We start from the raw sequence: 16,846 nt of genomic DNA, 5'->3' as shown, positions 1-16,846 counted from the left end.
TAAATAGGTATTTAGGCCATGCAAAAACATTGTAAAAGGATTCGAAAAATCCTCCAAAAATATTGTAATAATGTTCAAACAATAATAGAGATTTCAAAAGGTTATTCATCCTCTATTTTTTAATCATATTCAAATATTCTGTTTTTTTTTATGTTCTTGTCCTGTTATTTTCGCAACCTAGTATTTTTTTTTTATTTTTTAGGGTCTTCTAACGAGATTAAAACACCCTTATTTCATTTTTTTTTTCTTTAAAAAATATTGATCTTCTGCTAAAAATTTGCATGCCCAAATAAAAATAAGTTTTTTATCGAATGTAACCTAGTCTAATATCAACCAACGATCCCAGCTAGCCGGAAAAAATAATACGAAAAATAAAAAGGGGGTAAATCAATCATACCTGGGTCATCGGAGCGTCGTTGGAGTCTATGGTAGTCGAACGGTTTCAGCCGGATTTCACGTAGTTCAGGGTCGTTTTAGGTTGTTTTAGGCTTCGGGCTAGGTTCGGGGTGGGTAGATATACATTCGTTGAGTTTTTGGGCGAGTTTTGGTGTTTCCGGTGGCTGTCACACTGTCGGTCGGGAAAGAGGGGAGAGAGTTTAGACTCTTTTTTTTTTTAGAATGAAATAAAAAAAAACTTTGGTATTTATAGGCTAACTTTCGGGGTTAATTGCATTTAACCCCCAAATGTTTATCGTGTTTTTGTAGTTTGGTCCCTACAGGGACCAAAACTGTTATTTCATCTTTCTTCTATGCATGCTTTATTTTTTGGTTTATTCACGTTTTAGTCCCCCAAGTTTTAGCATGTTTTTACATTTTAGCCCAATAGGGTCCAAATCTGTAATTTTTCCTTTTATTTGCCTATTTTTATTTATTTTGGTGAAATTTCTTTTTAGTCCCTTTAAGTTAGCCGTGTTTTTTTATTTTAGTCATGTGTAGTGACTATTTATTTTTAAAAAAATATATGTGGTTCGATTCTGTAATTTTTCCTTTCTATTTAACATATTACTTTTTAGGCTTAAATAAAATAAAAAAAATTATCTTAGGTCCCTGTATATTATGCGCGTTTTGTGTTTTAGTCACTAATCTGATTAGTTTTATTTTATTTTGAATTAGGCTTTAAATTTTAATTTGTTTTAATTTAGCCCTTTTATGTTTAATTTATTCCCTTTACATTTAGGATTTTAAAATTTATGTAATTAGGTCCTTATATTTAGGTTTATTTTATTTATTTATTTATTGTTGTTTTTTCTGCTTTTTATTTATTGTTTTATTTTTTAATTAAGTTTCTTAATTGTTTCATATTCCATAATTTAATTCTTAGATTTAGTTTTAAATTAGATTAACGCTCGAATCGAACTTAGAATTTAGGATAACACTCTAGCTTCACTAGGCAGCAATTCGAGTCGAGTTTTCGTATAAGATGTCCGATTACTCGAATCGATTGCTCGATTTTAAAATTTATCAATAATTAATATTTTCTAAAAAAAACGTCAGGCTTAGTTCTTTAAATAGGTTAATTTAGATAATTAGGTTTTTTGGGTAATTATTTAGTCCTCAACTTTAGAAATTATCAATTTAGGTCCTTGGCTTTTAGATCTTTTAGAAATTGGTACTTTTAGATCTTGACCTTTTTAGTCCCCGAACTTCGATTAGTGTTTTAATTTTGACATAATTAATTAAGATTAACATTAGAGCCTCCATCTTAGGCTTGATTTCACATTTAGTCCTTTAATTAGGTGAATTCTTAATTTGGTCCTCGATTTTGCTCGAGGTTCCAATTTAATTATTCGAAGCAATATTTATTAAAATTAATTTAAGTTAACGTTATAACCTTTACTTTAGGTTAGATTTCAAACTAGTCTATTAATTTAGAGGATAATTCGAGTAGGCCCTCGTGTAAATGCTCTACGGAATATCTCGGTTATTTGATTCAATAATTGGTTTAAAATCAAATAAGGTTAATATTAGAACCTACACTTCTAAGTTTGTGCCTTTAGGTCCTTTAATTTTCATAATTTGACACCTTAAGCTAGAAAAAGCCTTTAATTTACCTTAGCTTAATTAGGATTAAATAAAAATTTGTTTGATTGCATTGTTTTTTTAACCTAAGGCAATGTTCACTTATTAGGGAATTAATGTTATATCTCCCGAAAGTATGCTCAGGGGGTGACTACTGGTGATTCTCGAAATAGGTCGACATTATTTTCAAAGACTGCATCATGATTTTCTAAAAACAATGCAATATTCGGTTATTAGGCACAATAGCTGATCTCCCGTATTTACTCTTGGGAGCGAATGCTATCGGTCTCAATAAACGAATACCCTTTTCAACTTTGCATCCGTAATGATTTTCAAATTAAATAAAGATCGGTCTTTGAAAAGGATGTCGACCTATTTCGGGAATCACTAGTAGTCACCCCCTGAGCATACTTGTGAGAGATATACCATTAATTCTCTAATAAGTGAACATTGCCTTAGGTTTAAAGAAACAATACAATCAAACAAATTTTGATTTTAAATATAAGGTAATCAACTAGGTACTGATTTTTGGGCGCTTGTGGGGCTGTTAATCCTTCCCCACGCGTAATTGACTCCCGATCCTGATTTCTGGATTTTCACAGACTCTAAAACTCGATATTTTAATAAAAATAAAATGTTTTATTAAAATCACTCAGTTTTCATGGTGTTCCAATCGCACCTTAAATGATTGGTGGTGACTCCTCATATTTCGAAAATTCCTTTCAAAAGAGAAAACCCCTGAGTTAGTATCGGTATTTCCCTACCCTGGCGAAAAACGGTGTCGACAGTTTGGCAACTCTGCTGGGGATGTTTTTTTAAACAAATTGAGAGTCAAGCCATTAGTTGGTTACCCTATATTTAGGATTTTAGAAAACTATGAGTTCGATCTTATTTTAATTTACAGTTCATTACGTTATTTCAAATAAAAAAGATTTTCTCTCTGGTTAATGCTTACACTTCTGTGAATATTTAGGATTGTTTCATATCATAGCTCTAAACCCGAGCTCAAACCCGGTTTATCTAAGTAGGGAGAAATGTCACACCGCATGAGGAACATTGGGCTTTCTTATGTGGGTCTGACAAAGTATCTCTGGAAAGTATCCTAAGTTGCCTATCTGAATATCAGATCCGAGGTACGCTTTTAGTGGTGTGATCCCCTAAGGAGAATTCGATTCACAAGTCTGTAATGGGCCAGAATCGGAGTCAACCTTAGCAGGTTATAAAAATAGATTGGGAATCCATTGCTAGAACCCAGCCTCATTTAGAGAATTTAGTAAATCTACCCCGCTAGAGCCATGTGAATAACTTAGGAGAACTAGAACGCATGCAGCTAGGATTATTAATTTCCTCTGTATGCTTTATTTTTTAGTCTCAACTTTGCGTCATATTTAATTATTTTTACTAAGATTACATTTCTTTGACTAATCATTTCAACTAACTTGATTTTTTGTCTTGTTTCTACTAACATTGATTTCCTTTTGTTTGGTCTTGTTGTATTTTTGCATGGACATGACATATCATTCAAAGCTATTGATCCCTTAAATAACTAATCTTTTAGAAGGTTCTTGAAAAACAATGCCCACAACAATGCCTTTCACTGAGATCGGAAGAATTTTGAGAATGCTCTACGTAAATCGAGTAGCATCAAGAGAGAGTCTACCTACTAAGGTGACAAACCAGATACCTACCTGCTGAGATAACAAGGTGGACTCAAGAAGATTCGATGCTGAAGCCAATAGTTGAAGATCACAAACCAGCTCGAAAGATTTCTAAAAGTAGGAGATTAAGTATATGTTAGAGTATGCCCAAAGACCAATCATATGATGATTGTAATAATACTTTTATTTACCGATATTATTGAATAAAGGCATTGCCACTATTATTTTCATTTATATATATGTGTTTAACATAAACTGGAAGATAATAAAGTCCAAATAATGACATAATAGTTATTATTAAAATATCCCTAGTCAAGTATTATTATGGGCATGGACAAGAATAATACGCTTAAGACTAACATATTATTGATTGATGACAACGAGTTGTCATTGACATAGAGATGTCAGAATTGATACATGATTATATTGTTAGAGAACAATGTATTGGATTGACCGACCATGAGCATATGTCTTGGATTATTATGTCATAGTCATAACATTGCTCATGGTGATAACTATATGTATGATCCTTAGACTTGATATCAATACTATCCCAACATATATTGTTATATGTTTTGATGCAACTAAACAAGCTCCGTAACTGGTTGCTCTATAAAGACTGTTATTGAATATATCTCAATATATGTAGTGGGTGTGTATGATTAAGATAGGATTTGTCCTTCCTACATAATAAGAAATATATCATAGGCCACTTGATTGAGTAAGACTAGAAACGCATGGCCATGCTCGAATAAGTTGATATGAGATATCATAAACTATTCGTTAATTACAGTCTACTCTAGATATCAAGAAACAATAGATGGGCTATACAAGTGTGAATATTCCAAGACTTGTGTCTATTCTAGATATAAATGACATAAGGATGTAATACATAAAAGAGTTAATCATCAAGATGATATGTCAAATCACATTTTCTTGTAATTTAGGTTACAAAGATATATTGCTAGATGTCACTCATTGTATGTAATATTAGAATTATTCTAATAATTACTGCTAACGTTACAAGAACCTACAAGGTCGCACCCTAGGATTAAAACGAGCAAAGATGTACAATTTGTTGTACGTTACTAAAATATATATCTAGAGTTAATTAAATATATGTTTTAATAATCCCAAATATTTAATTTCAATTAATTAAATATAGATTTAATTACTTTAAAATAATAAAATCCCTAATATGATTAGGGTAACTTGGATATAAAAGGATTATTAAATTCCAATTAATTAAATATAGATTTAATTAATTTAAAATAATAAAACCCTAATATAATTAGGGTAACTTGGCTATAAAAGGGTGTGTTAGGTCTAGCAGCCGTTTTAGAACACACACACAAAACCTTCAGTCGTTTTTCTCTCAAAACTGTTTGGGGAAGAAAAATATTGCTCTCAATCGGGTGAACTGAGTAGAGGCCGAGACGTGATTTCGTGGAGGCTTACGATTCGAACCGATCTACACTACCAGTATTCAATGTTGTCCTTGTTGTTTTTCAAGGAACACATTGTAAGTATTCGCATCACTTCCTCCCGATTTCAGTTTTTCGTACTTGGATCGCTGGTGAGACCGTCGAGTTTTATTTTCGCTGCGCCATGGGGTGCGCCGACGGTCCCAACAGTAGAAGCTTTAAAGATGATGTAGTACCCAAATGCTCGTAGGAGCTGGACAACTTGCAAATGGACCATATTTTCACTTCCCCAATGTACCGAGACTGTCAGTTTTCAAGAATTGTTCCAGGAACAATTATTTTTGGGATCATTTCCTTGTTGCATTTGCATCTCGCATTTTACACTCCCATTTTTGCATCTTTGCATTTGCATGTGCATCTTTGCATTAGTATATATACATTGTACATTACATGATATACATTGCATCTCAACGTGCATTAATCACGGATCCTGAGAGTAACCCACGAGAATCTTGTGATAAAAGCTTTGAGGTAAGATGAAGTCACCCCACTCGTTCCTAGAAAAAAAATTGAAAGCTATAAACATGATGTTAGCCGTCCAAAGTTTGAGGCACATCATCCAGATCTGTGGGGCACTGAGAAGTAAGGCCCAAATTTTGTTTGACCGAGGGGTATTGACCTTTAACTCGTAATGAGACACTCTGGGGCCAACTAAAAAGAAGTTCTTTCACTGACCATGAAGCCTTATTGCACTAGTTTTGTCTTGTTTGAACGTGTTTTTGTTTTTTCATTATTTTCTCAATAAATATTTTTTTGATTGAACTTATGTCGTTTTCCAAGTTCATGAGCAATAAATCAAGTATTAATCTTGTAATTCTTTGAATATCAAATGAATTAAAAGTTCTTTTACTACTTCATTAAATAGATCTCTGATAAGGGGTAAGATTAGACCTTCCATACCCCATCCAAAGCCGAAAGAACCATTGTTTGGTTGCTTACCCGAAATAACACACATTTACTCCCAAAAGGCCGAACATTGACATCACCTCCATCTGAAACAATAAAGTCATGCCCTTATCCCCTGAGGCACCAAAACATGTACTTTTACCTTCCCAGACAGAAATAGCATTTCCATAACATTACCTTTTTTAGAATTATGACTTTAAAGTCACACATTTCCCTTCCTAGACACGGAACCAACATTTATTTCCCAACCTCAATAAATCATGGGGCATATCGAGGACAGTTTCTGCAAGAAAAACAAGATGGAGAGTTACGGATAAAGTTTTTGCAAGAGAATTTGAATAATTGGGGCATACTAGGAGCGAAAGGAAGAAGAAGAAATAAAGGGAATCTAGGAGCGAAAGGAAGAAGAAGAAATAAAGGGAATCATTGAAATAATTCTATCATGCATTAATTACATTGTTTTCATGTAAATAAGGTTAATCTTGAATACTCGTCCCCGTGGGGATACCTCTTTTACAAAGACTTTCGTGTATGAGATGATGAACGACTTTGTTTCATTTATCATTTCAAATATATATGTATATCCCTTGTTGTCCCCTTTTGATCCTATAGTATTTTTTTCTTCTGATTCAACCATAACCAAGGATAACCTTTCACACTGGGGCCAAATTTGAAGGACTTCTGCTCGCATGAGTGAAGATCATCAAATAAAGAGATAAATAACAAGATACCGCAAGATGGACCAAATACAAGTGCTCAAAGATTTAATCGAGTTGATAACACAAAAAGAAAGAAATAAGAGAAAGAAGAAAAACAGAAGAAAAAAAGACGAACGAAAGAAGAAGAAAAAACAGATCCAAAACTTCAAGATGAGTGACCCAAATCAATTTACCCGAAGATCATAAAACACCAAAGAAAAATAAAAAGAGAATAAAAGACACGCAAGCATATTCAAATCGAGCAAGACATGATTAAAGATAGCATGACGAATTGATCCTTGGTTTATTAACCCTTAAACACTTCTTTGGGCCTATTTATCCTTTTCTTTCATAATCATGAGCCCCGACCTACATTACGTACCTGAAAAATTCCTTCTAATCATACATGGATTTCTAAGTTGAGAGATTATCTTTAGATTTCATTCTGCCCGTCAAGGTTAATTTTATTTGCAAAAAATGGTTTCTAAAATCTTTAATGCATGATAAGGAAAAATAATAAAAGGAGTGTTCAAGACGTAAAATTTTAAGTGACGTTTTGAAACCAAAGGAATTCGAGTTTAAAACCTAAAAAGACAGCTCGAACACAAAGATTATCAACCACTACACAGAATACGATCTTATACATTTCTTGATAAAGTACTACACAACCCAAAAACGCTGACAAGGGCTGAGAACCAGTAAACATTTCCATAAGAGAAGCATGACGGCTGCTTCATCAGGTTAATAAACACCAGAATCGAGGACGCAAGAACCCAACCTGAAACACATTACCTCCGCAAATTAACCTGAAACATATTACCTTCCCAAGTCAGCCTAAGCCTTTTATCAGCATTAATCTTTACACTTTTCAAATATATATAATTTTTGAAGGATTAAAAGAAAAGTTGACTTATTTGATATTCAATGAACTATTATTTTACCATTTGTTTTTATTGTGAGCTGGAAGAAAATGACAGCACTTTTGAAATTTATTCAACAAATTTTTCACAATTCTAAAATAAAAGAATGAAGAGAAATATTTTCAAACAGGATAATATCAAGTGGAAAAGGTCCTGAAAGCTGGTGAGGCTCATTCTACCTCAGTTAGAGAAGAACAAAATATGCCAAAATAATAAAGCATTTCTTGAGAGTAAATAGTCCAAAAGATCATAAGGACTATAGGATAGAACTCCTAATACTTCCTTTTGACGTTGTCAGTAATCCATCAAGAAGCAAATGATTGCCTTAGTTGAAAGTGACACATATCTCAGCTCATGGCAAAGATTCAAGACATTTCTGTTAGGAGAATTGATCAGTTCTTAAGTGCCCATTTGATTGTGGCATTATGAAGAGAAGCCCTCAAGATATTCGATAACATTGCTGATTATCGACACAAGGGTGAGACCATTCAAGATTAAGAGTTTGGTACGAAGAGAGCCAAGAGTACCCACATTGGGGCATTACCAAAATTAGATGTCATTAAGATCACAAGATTTAAATCAAGCAGATGTGGAATATGAGCCTCACCGTTTGGAGTTCCCATGGAAGAAAATGAAAACAAACAGAACTTACCTAGAGAAACATATCATTCATGCTTCAGTTGGAAGATGAGTTTTGAGAAACAAATTTGTTTGAGTGGTTGAGTCAGGGACAGAAATGGCGTCAAGGCCATATACCTGGTCATAGCAAGAATTCGAGAGAGAAAGCATTTCCTCCGAAACGAAGATAGAAAACAAAGACCACAAGATAATCATGTTAATCCTCAGAAGATTGCAAACCTGAGCTGGCAAGTTGCTACAACGATATTGAGGCAGGTTCCATGCAAATATAATCGAGTGAAGGAAGACTGAGGTCTACACTTTGATCCAGAATAAGAATTGATGATCAACATTTTTGAATTCAAGAACTTCATGCATTACATAAATATCTATTGCATTCACATTTCATGCATCAAGGCATATTTTAACTGATTGTTCAAAGAAAGGAGAGAGCGAAGAAAGAGCATGATTCGAGCCTCGAATGAAGGGGATTTTGTTCAAAGTGGCTAAGCCTCAAGGATCGAGGAGCTTAATTGAAAAGAATCATTTTGTTGATATGGGGATTTGTTCAATGCGAGTGAGTAGTGTCACTCCTGGGATAGACCCAACAAAGACAAAAACTCAGCACATATAAAGGAGTAAAGATTCACTGGACGATATAATTCAGGGAGTCAATCCATATTTTTCTTAGATCTCAACAAAATTCGAAGACCTTTGAATCAATACCTTCGGGTACTTCAAACACCAAATCAGTGACACATGATAATCTTTTACAGGTTTAAATCTTCAAAGAGAAGATGAACCGATCAACATTTCCAATGGAGAGTTCATAATGAGAAGAGCACATCTGAAAGAGGGAGAGGAAGTATAATGAGAAGAACTTGTTCGACCTATTGCTCAATTCACAATATTTCAAATCAGTAACGCCTCACTTGAGGGATTAACATTTCAAATTGAGAGTTCATAATGAGAAGAGCTCATCCGACAGAAGGAGAGGAAGATCATAATGAGAAGAACTTGTTCGAACTATTGCTCAATTCACAACACTTCGAATCAGAAACACCTTGCTTGAGGGATTAACATTTCAAATGGAGAGTTCATAATGAGAAGAGCTCATCCGACAAAGGGAGAGGAAGTTCATAATGAGAAGAACTTGTTCGACCTATTGGTAGATTCACAACACTTCGAATCAGCAGCGCCTTACTTGAGGGATAAACATTTCCAATGGAGAGTTCATAATGAGAAGAACTCGTCCGACAGAGGGAGAAGAAGTTCTTAATGAGAAGAACTTGTTCGACCTACTGCTCGATTCAAAACACTTCGAATCAGGTACGCCTCGCTTGAGAGATTGACATTTCTAATGGAGAATTCATAATGAGAAGAACTCATCCGACAGATGGAGAAGAAGTTCATAATGAGAAAAGCTTGTTCGACATATTGCTCAATTCACCATACTTCGAATCATCAATGCCTCGCTTGAGGGATTGTTATTTTCGATGGAGAGTTCATAATGAGAAGAACTCATCCGACAGAGGGACAAGAAGTTCATAATGAGAAGAGCTTGTTCGACCTATAACTCGATTCACTGTATTTCGAATCAGTGATTCCTCGCTTGAGGGATTAACATTTCAGATGGAGAGTTCATAATGAGAAAAACTCATCCGACAGAGAGAGAGGAAGTTTATAATGAGAAGAACTTGTTCGACTTACTGCTAAATTCACAACACTTTGAATCAGCAACACCTCACTTGAGGGATCAACATTCCAGAAGGAAAGATCACGATGAGAAGAAATCGTGACTTGAATAGAAGATATTGAGCTAAAAATAGCGCTCTATTATCTTTGCCGTATTCCCGTTTCGCAGTAATGAGTAAAGAGGGGCAGCTGTGAGCATCATTTTTAACCACCCAAAACCCAAATAAAAAAACAAACCCTTTTACATTTTAAACCCGAAACCTAACTACCCAAAACCTGACCCCCAAACCATACCCGAACTAGGTCCAAACTAGACCCTACCAGGGTCTAATTAGCCCCCCAAACCCCCAATTGACGTGCACTATTTTCACCCCAGTCAACATTCACCTTTTTTACCCCCAACCAGATTCTACTGTTTCTCAGCCCTAACCAGTAACCACCATTTTCTCCCCCAAATCACAGCTAAGCACCCAACAAGCCTGCCACCACCAGCTACACGCCTCTTCAGAAACAAAAAATAATAATGATTTTTTTTTCAGTTGTAAATGGGTATTTAACCCATGCAAAAACACTATAAAAGGATTCGAAAAATCCTCCAAAAATATTGTAATAATGTTCAAGTAATAACAAAGATCTCAAAAGGTTATTCATCCTCTATATTTTATCATATTCGAATATTTTGTTTTTTATTTTCTTGCCCTGTTATTTTTGCAACATATAATTTTTTTAGGGTCTTCGAACGAGATTAAAACACCTTTATTTTTTTTTTCTAAAAAAAATACTGATCTTCTACTAAAAATTTGCATGACTGAATAAAAATAAGTTTTTATTGAATGTAACCTAGTCTAATATCAACTAACGATCTGAGATAGCCAGCAAAAATAGTATGAAAAATAAAAATGGGGTAAATCGGTCATACCTAGGTCATCGGAGCGTCACCGTTGTCTATGGTAACCGAACGATTTTAGCCAGATTTTGCATAGTTCAAGGTCATTTTAGGCAGTTTTAGGCTTCAGACTAGGTTCGGGGTGGGTATATCTACCTTCGCTGAGTTTTTGGGTGAGTTTCAGTGTTTTCGGCCGTCCACAGTCAAGGTGGTCGGTCCACTGTCGGTCGGGGGAGGGAATTTAGACTTTTTTTTCTTTTTTTTGTGTTTGGGTGAGAATGAAATAAAAACAAAAAAACACTTTGGTATTTATAGTCTAACTTTCAGGGTTAATTGCGTTTAACCCCCCAAACGTTTGCCTTGTTTTTGTAGTTTGTCTCTGTAGGGACCAAAATTACTATTTTACTTTTCTTCTGTACATGCTTTATTTTTTGGTTTATTCACGTTTTAGTCCCCCGAATTTTAGCATGTTTTTACATTTTAGTCCAGTAAGGTCCAAATCTATAATTTTCCATTTTATTTGCCTATTTTTATTTATTTTGGTGATTTTTTGTTTAGTCATTTTAAGTTTGTCGTGTTTTTGCATTTTGGTCATGTGTAGTGACTATTTAATTTTTTAAAAATATATGAGGTTCGATTTTGTAATTTTCCCTTTTTATTTAATTGATTACTCTTTAGGCTTAAATAAAATGAATAATTACTCTTAGGTCCCTGTATATTATGCGCGTTTTGTGTTTTAGTCACTAATCTATTTAGTTTTATTTTATTTCGAATTAGGTTTTAAATTTTAATTTGTTTTAATTTAGCCCCTTTTTATGTTTAATTTATTCCCTTTAGGTTTAGGATTTTAAAATTAATGCAGTGTGGTCCTTATATTTAGGTTTATTTTATTTTTTAGTTTGTGTTGTTTTTTATGTTTTTTATTTATTTATTGTTTTATTTTTTTAATTAAGTTTATTAATTGTTTCATATTCCATAATTTAGTTTTAAATTAGATTAACACTCGAATCGAACTTAGAATTTAGGATGACACTCTAGCTTAATTAGGGAGCAATTCGAGTCGAGTTTTCGCATAAGATGCCCTATTACTCGAATCGATTGCTCGATTTTAAAATTTATCAATAATTAATATTTTCTAAAAAAACTTTAGGCTTAGTTCTTTAAATAGGTTAATTTAGATAATTAGGTGTTTTGGGTTATTATTTAGTTCTCAACTTTAGAAATTATCAATTTAGGTCCTAAGCTTTTAGACCTTTTAAAAATCGGTATTTTTATATCTTAACCTTTTTAGTCCCCGAACTTCGATTAGTGTTTTAATTTTGCATAATTAATTAAGAATAATATTAGAGCCTCCATCTTAGGCTTGATTTCACATTTAGTCCTTTAATTAGGAGAATTCTTAATTTAGTCCTCGCTTTTGCTCGAGGTTCCAATTTAATTATTCGAAGCAATATTTATTAAAATTAATTTAAGTTAATGTTAGAACTTCTACTTTAGGTTAGATTTCAAACTAGTCATTTAATTTAGGGGATAATTTGAGTCGGCCCTCGCGTAAATGCTCTAGGGACCATCTCGGTTATTCGATTCAATAATTGGTTTAAAATCAAATAAGGTTAATATTAGAACCTACACTTCTAGGTTTGCGCCTTTAGGTCCTTTAATTTTCATAATTTGACACCTTAAGCTAGAAAAGTCTTTAATTTACCTTAGCTTAATTAGAATTAAATAAAAATTTGTTTGATTGCATTATTTTTTTTAAACCTAAGGCAATGTTCACTTATTAGGGAATTAATGTTATATCTCCCGCAAGTACACTCAAGGGTTGACTACTGGTGATTCCCAAAATAGGTCGACATCCTTTTCAAAGACCACATTATGATTTTCTAAAAACGAGGCAATATTCGGTTATTAGGCATAATAGTTGATCTCCACATTTACGCTTGGGAGCGAATGATATCGGTCTCAATAACAAATACACTTTTCAACTTTGCATCCATAATGATTTTTCAAATTAAATAAAGATCGAACTCAAAATTTTCGAATTTAAATATAAAGTAATCAACTAGGTGCCGATTTTTGGGTGCTTATGGTGGTGCTAATCCTTCCCCACGTGTAACTGACTCCCGACCCTGATTTCTAGATTTTCGCAGGCCCTAAAACTCGGTGTTTTGTTAAAATGTTTCATTTAAGGTGGATTTTCGCACCTTAAATGATTGGTGGCGACTCCTCACATTTCAAAAATTCCTTTCAAAAGAGAAAATCCCAGAGTCGGTATCGGTCTTTCCCCGCCCAGACGAAAAATGGTGTCGACACATATATTATAATGGATGATTTGAATCATAATTATTAGATATATAATTGACTCATTTTACAAACTTTCATACCAGTAACCCTACTCGAACCATCTCCATTAAACGATCTATCAATGCTTCATCCGGACACTACTTCCCTTGAAAAATTCTGCCATTTTGTTCTCTTCCAAATCAACGCAATGACACAATTTCAAACCAAGCGAAAAATATAAGCCAAAGCAGATTTTCCCTGACTTTGCAACAAACCCTGCCGAGCTGATGCCTCCAATACATGACCTGCCACGTCACATTACAAGCTGATAAGATGCTCCTCTAAACCCTCCTAAAATAACAACAATCAAAGAACAAGTGGTCCCTAAATTCAATCTCTAATCTTAAATAATAATATGAATTGATTATAACTTAAATTTAAAATATATATCCAACGTTTAGTTTGAACCAAAACAAATAATTCAAATGGAGAGCATTTTCATAAGTTTTGAAGTGTGGAAATCAATTACATATTGGTGATGATGCAGCTAATGTAATCCAAATCCATATGATGAACTAACTCAGAGTAGACTTAATTAATTTACGATCTCTCAGCTCATGGCGTCTTTGGGTCCATTAGTTCACAAGTAATCACTAATGTTTACCATGCAATTAATTTAGTAGCAAAAAAATGAATACTTGTAGATTTATTAAAGGCCAATTTGGTATTACTTTGGAAAAAAGATAGAAAAATACTTTTAAAGTACAATTTAAAATTTAATTGTTTAAGATTAATGTTAAAAAAGTGATTTTGAAAACACAAAATGTCTATTTTAGATATTACGTTGTAAATTAAATATATAGCATTTAAATTATATTTACATTTATTAATATTATGATATATTAAATTAAAATGTAATAAAAATATAAAAAAAATTAAAATAACTCATTAATAATATTTTTTATATATAAAAATACAAAAACATACCTACACTAATATAATTATGTGTTTGTTTGAATTTTGCACAACAACCTCCCTGCTATAAAGAAGATGTAAGAAAGAAAAAATAACCATTGTTTATAGAATAAGCTTTTATTACTTGTAAGATAGTGCAACCCACCCATTTAATGAAGGTTAAAATTGGTATTTCCAACATAATAGAGCTTTTCAACCTCAAAAGCTTCAAAATCCCAATTTTTGGGTTTGGGTCTATAATCCCGTTTGAAATGTTAATTTTAGTTAAAAGTGCATTCGTTTGGGGTTGCTTTAACTTAAATAAGTGATTTTAAGTTGTCAAAAGTAATCCCAAACGGGATCTAAGTGACCTCAGTGATAAAAGGAAGATTGAATTTTCTAGAAGTTTAAGGCTCGTCCAATTACGTCTGTAAGGTGGGTGTATTATCAATAGTTTAAAAAAATTCTGAACATTAACTGTATCAACTGATCACAACCTGCTTCATCTAAGGGTCCGTTTGTTTCACTGAAAAAGTTTTCAGGAAAATATTTTTCGTAAAATAAATTACATTTTCTGAAAAACGTTTTTCAATGTTGTTTAAACCATTTTTCCACTAGTTGATGAATTTTTTAAAAATTATTTATTATAAATATTAAAGACAATAAATAATATTATTTAACATAAAACTTAATATTATTATTTTTAAAATATTAAAATAATTTATTTTTATTAAAATACTATTTTTATAATTTTATTAATAAAAATATTAATATTGGTATATTTTATTGAAATAAAATTATTATAAATTATATTAATTATTTATTAAAGTAATAATGTTATATTATATTTTAAAAATATTAATTAGTATATGTTAAATATCTTTATTAAAATATTATTAGATTATTATATTGATAATAAATATATAAATAATATTATTCATTATTAATAATTTAATAATATTATTTCTATGAATTTAATAAATAATATAAATTTTATTAGTAATTTATTATACATTATTAAAATAAAAATATAATATCTTATATTATATTATTATAATATAATTTTTTATTTTATTATAATTTTAAAAATATAATATTATATTATTAGAAATATTAATAAATATATTTTAAATATTTTAATAATTAATATTTTGATTAAAATGATATTAAAATATTTTATTAATATTAAATTCATAAAATAAAACTATTTTGGGTATTTATTTTTTGAAGTGAAAAGTTTAGAAAATAACTTACGAAAAATCAGACCGTAAGTCATTTTCCAGAAAACACAAAGGAAATTCTGTTGACTAGGAAAATATTTTACGTTGACCAACCAGTTTTCCTTCAACCAAACACTTAAAAATGAAAAAAACAGTTTTTGAAAAGTGTTTTACGTAAAACAAACGAACCTAAGATGAAATTATATTTCTTACTAAACCAAGAAACCATATTGTTTCCCAAGTAAAAGAACAACGTTTCCTGTCCAATCTGCAGCGAACTGATATCTTATTACAGAGTTAGGAAATCCATTAACAGTAAGTGTTACGATTCAAATATTTCACATAAACCGAATACACACGAACGGAGGTATGTTCATGTTCGTTTATTTAAATGATAAACGAACACAAACGAATGAACAAAATTTTTTTTGTTCATGTTCGTTCATTTAAATGATAAACGAATATAAACGAACACAAACGAACGAACATAATAAACGAACAACACAAACACAAAAAACAAATTTATTCGAACACAACAAATGAATGTAAAAAAAAGTAAACAACAAGAATAACAACTTAAAATTTATTAATATAACCTGCAACTTTAGAGTTAATTTATTCGAATACGAAAAAAACATACATAAATCATAAATAAGTTATATGAACATAATAAATTCTTAAAGTTAATTTGTTCAACAAAACAATCTTCTTGAAATCAAAATAACTTCAATAATCTTCGTAACATATTTAACTTGCCCTTTGTTCGAACATAAATGAACGAACATAAATTAACATAAATGAACGAACATAAATGAACGAACATATAATCGAACATTTTCGAACGTAAATAAACGAACAAGCCCTTTGTTTGTGTTCGTTTAATTAAATGAACGTAAAATCTTGTTCATGTTCTTTCATTTAATAAATAAACGAACATAAACGAACTTCCCACCGCACGGTTCATGAATGATTCGTTAAATTTTCAGTTCATTTAAATGACTAATCTGGCGAATTTTAACTTAATCCAATTGAGTTTTTTAAAACTAAGTTAGGATCAAATCAAGTTTTTTTAAGAGATAACGTCAAATCGAATTGGATTCTTTTTTCTAATAAAAAAATTAATACAACTAGATATAATATTATAATTGTTTCATATATATTTAATGATGATTGCAATAATGTCACTTTATATTATATTTTTCAATTAAATTATTATTTTATTTAATAAAAATAAATTTATATATATTTCGGGTGAAGTACAAGTCCTTCTAAATCTATATCGAATTCAGGTGGACTAAAAATTTAATCCGATTCATGATCATCTCTAGTAAGCGTGCATTTTCTCATCAATTTAGGGACTGGTTCTGGTTTTTAATTTTTTTAAGATAAAACGTGATTCGGATCATTTAATTATATGTTTGGTAATAAATTGATTATTTTTTAAGTCATTTAATGAAAATATCATTACAAATATATTACTATCCATTAAGCATTAGACGGAATTA

This window comes from Hibiscus syriacus, unplaced genomic scaffold, assembly GCF_006381635.1.
Source record: "Hibiscus syriacus cultivar Baekdansim isolate YM2019G1 unplaced genomic scaffold, ASM638163v2 tig00016212_pilon, whole genome shotgun sequence".
NCBI classification, from domain to species: domain Eukaryota; kingdom Viridiplantae; phylum Streptophyta; class Magnoliopsida; order Malvales; family Malvaceae; genus Hibiscus; species Hibiscus syriacus.
Note: the sequence above shows the minus strand (reverse complement) of the source record.